The 6,575-nt window shown below is 30.9% G+C and overlaps 1 protein-coding gene across 2 annotated transcripts in view; it reads right to left on the bottom strand.

The window, feature by feature from the left end:
• The window catches only part of LOC100159991 (legumain), a 521,349-nt gene that overhangs the window by 125,807 nt on the left and 388,967 nt on the right, over positions 1–6,575 (bottom strand). The window lies entirely within an intron of this gene.

Consider the following 6,575-nt stretch of genomic DNA (forward strand, 5'->3'; position numbering starts at 1 on the left):
GATCTATTATACTGTTAGCCAAAGGCAGAGCTCTGGGGAAAAACGAGGTGGAAGTATAATTATTTTTGGAAAGAGAAACATGAAAAAAGTTTGATTTTCTTAATACGTGAGTTTGTACATAAAGATCTATGTGAGATATAATAATTCAGGAGAATAAATAAGACCATTTAATAAGTCATATAAGAATATAATATCAGCAACATTTCTCCTCGAATCACAAGACGCGATCCCCAATAGGAAATTTGCAATTTATATGATTCTCTTATGATTGGTATATTTAATTTAAAGCATAATAGTTTTAGAAACTTATATTAAACATTTTCAATTAGACTGATATATGAAAAATAATGTGGTGACCAGACAATTGATCCATACTCAAGATGAGACCTAACCAGGGAAAAATATAAAGTTTTTAAGGCATTGGTATTTTTAAAATTTATCGTGCTTCTATTAATAAAACCAAGCATCTTAAAAGCTTTTTTAATAAAGGTGTTAATATGGATGGAAAAATCCATATTAAAATTAAAGATGATCCCTAAGTCTCTGATTGGAGAAACTCTTGTAACTAGGTATAAAACTATCAATCAAATAATTATAGGTGATTATATTATTTATTCGAGAAAATGTTATCACGCTGCACTTATTTATATTTAATGGAAGGTGATTAACACGACTCCATTCAACAAATTTATCTAAAATAGACTGCAATTTTAATGCATCATTTGGTGATTTAATAACTGAAAATAGTTTAGCATCATCAGAAAATAAAATAATATTAACTGAGCTATCAAAAATAGATGGTAAATCATTAATAAATAATATAAATAAGAGGGGTCCTAAATGCGATCCTTGTGGTACACCAGAGCTAACCAAAAAATCATTAGAAACATAACTATTAATTTTTACCACCTTGGTACGAGAACATAGATAAGATTTTAACCAATTGAAAAATGTACCATGAATACCAAAACAAGATAATTTATATAGTAAAATTTTGTGGTTAACTTTATCAAACGCTTTCTGAAAGTCTGTATAAATAGTGTCCAATTGAACACGTTGATTTAAGGCCGAAATGATTTTCTCCTTAAAAAGTAAAATATTAGTAGAAATCGACATTTTGGGTCTGAAACCATGTTGGTTATTAGAAATGAGGGGGGTCATAATTAAAGACAACTTTTTTTGTAATTAAAGCTTCAAACATTTTCGGAATAATGGACATTTTGGAAATCGGTCTATAATTTGCAACATTATGTTTATCCCCTGATTTATGCACTGGTGTTACAATTGATTTTTTCCAAATGTATTGAAAATCATATGAAGCGGACGAGCAAGAATAGAGCTACAAGTTTTTAAAAACATAGGTGGAATACCATCAGGTCCAGTGCCAGCATGAGTATTTAAAGAATTTAAATAATCAACAATTTCATTGAACAATGGATGATCTTTAGTATAGACACTGGAAAAATAATTTGCAAATAATTGGGCTGTTTCTGAAATATTGGTGGAAGACGAGTTATTGTAATTTACACAATCAGGAACAGAATTATTAGACTTCTTTAGAGAGTTAACATAATTCCAAAAAGGTTTGATATTAGTTTGAATACTGTTTTCGATATTTGAAATATATTGATCATGGCATATAGTAATCAAGTGTTCTAATTTTTTTCTAAGATTAGAGAAGTCATAATAATTAGCATCCGAAGGAAATAACTTAAATTAATAACTTAAAGAATTTAAATAATCAACAACTCCATTGAACAATGGATGATCTTTAGTATAGACACTGGAAAAATAATTTGCAAATAATTGGGCTGTTTCTGAAATATTGGTGGAAGACGAGTTATTGTAATTTACACAATCAGGAACAGAATTATTAGACTTCTTTAGAGAGTTAACATAATTCCAAAAAGGTTTGATATTAGTTTGAATACTGTTTTCGATATTTGAAATATATTGATCATGGCATATAGTAATCAAGTGTTCTAATTTTTTTCTAAGATTAGAGAAGTCATAATAATTAGCATCCGAAGAAATAACTTAAATTTACTATTAACTTAATTATTACTATTATTATTATTATTATTATTAGTTCTGGTTGAACGTGAAACCACTATATTATTATTTGCGAATCTCAACGCGACGTCGTAAACTTCGGGATAGTCGAAGTTTGACGGATTGTCGATTGTGTCACAGCCCACCACCGAACTTATACATTTCAACGAGGAAGACGCTGTCGCCTTTCCAGTGAGGACCGGATAACCAGTGACCGGAACAAATTCACTTTAGCTACCTCGCACCTTTTTTATTTTTTTTTTTTTGAAATAGACTTATATCGACGAGTTAAGAACGATGGTACAAAAAAAAAAAATTGCGGAAACCATTATTTTGGAAGTTATAGCCATCCAAAGTTTGCAATTTTACGTGTATACGCATGAGCGCAACGTAACATTAATGCTTCGTGCTACGCGCATAATCAATTTTTAATTTTTTTTTTTTTATACGTATTTTAATAACTTAAGGACGATGGGGAAATCAAAATTTGCACAATCATCGAGTTGTGTTATTCCCACAAAACATAAAAAATATTTAATTAGATGTTAAAAAAAAAAGATAAACAAATTTATGGTTTAATCAACATTATATTATTATTTATTAATTTATTTTGTACATCGATATCGTAGTCAGTACTATCGCTGTCATTGGAGTCCGAGTCTTCGGCAATTATATAATCCTCATTCTCGTTTTGTACCGCTGCTGAATACAAATGTCCAGCAAGTTGAAAAAAAGCAGATAACGGTTCAACGCTCTATAGAAGCTCCCTACGACTGCCGGCACCGGTCGCCAAACACCCCGGGGCTTAAATAGCAAACCTTAGGGGGAGGGGAGGAGAGGCGACCCCTTCGGAGTCGCGGGGGGGAGAGCATACCTGCCCTACGGGCAGACGTATGACCTAACAAACTTAACCTTGTTAGTTAAAGTAACACAAGTCGCGCCAATCTTCAAACTCAAGGGACCTCCCGTCGCCTAACGGCTCCGGTCACCAGTCTGTTAAAGAAACTTAAGTATAATATTAAAGTGGCTCAGGTCGCCAAACTCAAATTACTTCGCGCGGCATTAAAACAGTCTTGCGCACATGGCGCATACGTATATATAAACGTAAAATCGCAAACGTTGGATGTCTATAACTTCCAAAATAATGGTTTCCACAAATTTTTTTTCCACCATCGTTCTTAACTCGTCGAAGTACACCTATTAAAAAAAAAAAAAATTAAAAAGGTGCTGGGTAGCTAAAGTGAATTTATGCCGAACAGTATTTTAAAAATATATATTGCGCCATTGCGCCTTAATTTACTTGAACATAATTGTACGTGATAATATATTGTGAGTTTGCACCCTTTTCCGTCCACGACATAACGCGAGTCGTTGTCGCTATAACCGCGAAATTAAAAGTAGGAGCGGCACGGCGCACATAAGTTATAAGAACCAATGATAAGCATTAATAGTAAATAATATGTGTTCAGCAGTTCCAATTTTGTTTAGTAATAGGTAGCTATAATAATTAAAGCATTTTGTCAATTTACTGTTATTAAATTTAAAGGTATTAACTACGAATATTATCTATGTTTTCTACTTTTCTCACTGGTTTTTGCGGTATTTTAATATTTAAGGGACTTACCTACGAGATTTTTTAAATTGTAATATTTAATATCCTTATAACTTAGCTTGTAAATTAGAAAATCGTATAAAAATGTATAAGAAAAAACAGATTATGCCCTTTATGTTTAATAAATAATAATAATATGTTAATTATTAAAGGTTATTAATTATTATACATAATTGGAAGACATAGACCAGGACAAAACACTTGTGTGTGTGAAGTCCTCTTAAGCAGTCTTAATTAAATACCTACTTTGAAACATTTAAATGTATACCTATATAATATACTGTGTATTTAATATATTAAATTATAAGTTATAATAATACTTCAATTATTAAAATGTATTCATAAACTAAGCTGGTTTTAACTTGAATTATAGTTCACAACAGAGGTGGTTTGACATTTTTCAGTTGGTGGATCAAGAATAATTAATACTACCCACCCACCTACGAAAAAGTTATATTAAGTACAAAAACTTACCTAAAAATACTACTTCTAATTGTATCAAAAAAATCGTGTGAACACTCAGTTGCTGCACTGTTTCTTTTTGAAATAATGAGTGTTCAATTTTAAATGAATCGTCCTGTATTGTCTCTCGGGTAAACACAAACGTTTAAAACTAAAAGGGCTATACCTACTTTTAGTCACATCTCCATAAGGTACCAACCCACCCACGTATAAATAATCTCATGTGGGGCTAAAGACCAATCAGCCCTACCCATGCGCACGCCTATGATACACACGTGTTATTATGTTCATATATAGGTACTATAGTTTACTACCTAGTAGGTACCTACCTATGTATGCTACTATTATAATAAGCTACAAAACATTATTTTATAAACATACAAATTTTTCAGTAACTGCCTAGCTGTCTATATATTTTAATTATAATCAACCATTATTATGGTTACAGAGTAGTATAGACTAGCTGACTATACTGCTTAGGCATTCTTATTATTTAATAGTATAATACCTATATACTAAAATAAATATACTTACATAGGCAGGTAGTTACATAATATATTATTTATTTATTTTGAAACATACAACTTGTGCTTCTTTGTTGTAATTAGTTATTAATACAACACTTTATTTCACTTTATTTTTTATGAAATTGATTAAATAGAAAAAACTACTACCTATAGTACCTTACCTATAGGCTATAGTATCTACCTATATCGTTATATATGATACATTTATACTTAATAATAGCTGTAGCTATACCACGGTAGTAAGCAGAGGTTTGCTCAGGAATGTTGGATTGGGGGGTTGGTTTGAAATTTTTCTTCAAACAGAATATTTAGCGTTACAAATTTAATTTAGCACCCACGCGAATTTTTCAAATTTTTTTACAGCACCTATGTATTACAATTTACAAGTAGTTAAAAACGATGGTGCAAAAATTAATTGCCGGAAATCATTAGTTTTTAGGGTGTAGCCTTACGAATTTCACGATTTTCGGTGTTTTACTCGCACGTAGGTACAACGCTTATGATTTGCTGCGCTTAGGTATAACGAATTTTCAATTTAATTTTGTTGAAACCTTAGTAAATCAAAGTTTTAAAAATTATGGTGCAAATATTATTCTGACTTCCACCCATGGTGGTTTTACATAAAAAAGTCGAAGGACGTTTTCGATTTTAAGTGTCCGAATGAGCCCAGCGAGCGAGTGACCACGCTGGTCGCCGGGTGTATGTGACGTGCTTTTAATAATTTTGTTTTGACTCCGAGACCCACCCAATGTGATTTTACATAACAAGTCGAGGAATGTTTTTGATTTTATAATTGTCCGAGCGAGCTACCACCGGGTGTATCTATATGAAAATACCAAAAATTTCAAATAGCTATAACTTTAAAATAAGTCTGACCACTAAATTCAGACTTCCCCATCGTTTTCAGCATGCTTAACTACATGTACGTTAAAACAAAAACAAATTTAAAAAAGGTTGTTCAGTAACGGGCGTTAAAATATTACGTTGTACCTACGCGTGTAACACCGAAAATAGTGATCTTTTAAGGCTATAACTTAAAAACTAATGATTTCTGGAATTCATTTTTACAACATTGTTTTTAACTTGTTAAGTACATAGGTGTCCGGAAAAATATTGAAAAATTTGCGTTAATACTAAACTAGATTTGTTACCAATAGTTTATTATAATTATATGTAAGTAAATATATTCGTCCCGAGACTATAGGTGATATAATTTTAGCCCTCAGATATAGGTACTAGTTAATTAAAAATCTAGAATTCTGACCCAAAGAATTCCGCTAATATAAACTTTTTTACTGCTGGAGTAGTCAGTTTTCAAAAAAAAAAAAAATGTTTAAAATAACATATTTTATTGATGAATAAGACTCAAAACCATTGCAGATACATTAATGTCTTATAAATATACTATAGTTAATTGCAAATCTAGAATTTGGTTCTAAAGAATTTCGCTAATATTAACGTTTTTACTCCTGGGGAAATTTTTTTTTATTTTGAAAATATAGAAGAATAACACAAATTGTTGATATATTAGACTTGAAATTGAAACCATTGCAGGTACAATGTTACCCCTCAGATATACTAGTTAATTACAAATCTAGAATTTATGAACAAAGAAGTTCGCTTAAATTAACGTGTTAACTCTTGGGGTAGTTTGTATTATTTTGAAAATTTAGAAGAATAACAAAAATTGTTGATATATATTATACACTATAGTGTATTATAATATGTAAATGTATTGATGTATAGCCAATATGTTGTTATTTAACTACATATTTTAAATCTTAATTGTTCGTAATGATTTTGAGAGGAGGCCACACTGTGACAGTGACCCACTGGCTATGGTATTACCATTGATTATAAATACTGTAGATTGATCACTGGCCGGTTTTTCGGGGTCACAAAATATTTACTAATGGTAGATG

The sequence above is a fragment of the Acyrthosiphon pisum genome, chromosome X (genome assembly GCF_005508785.2).
Source record: "Acyrthosiphon pisum isolate AL4f chromosome X, pea_aphid_22Mar2018_4r6ur, whole genome shotgun sequence".
In the NCBI taxonomy this organism is placed as follows: Eukaryota; Metazoa; Arthropoda; class Insecta; order Hemiptera; family Aphididae; genus Acyrthosiphon; species Acyrthosiphon pisum.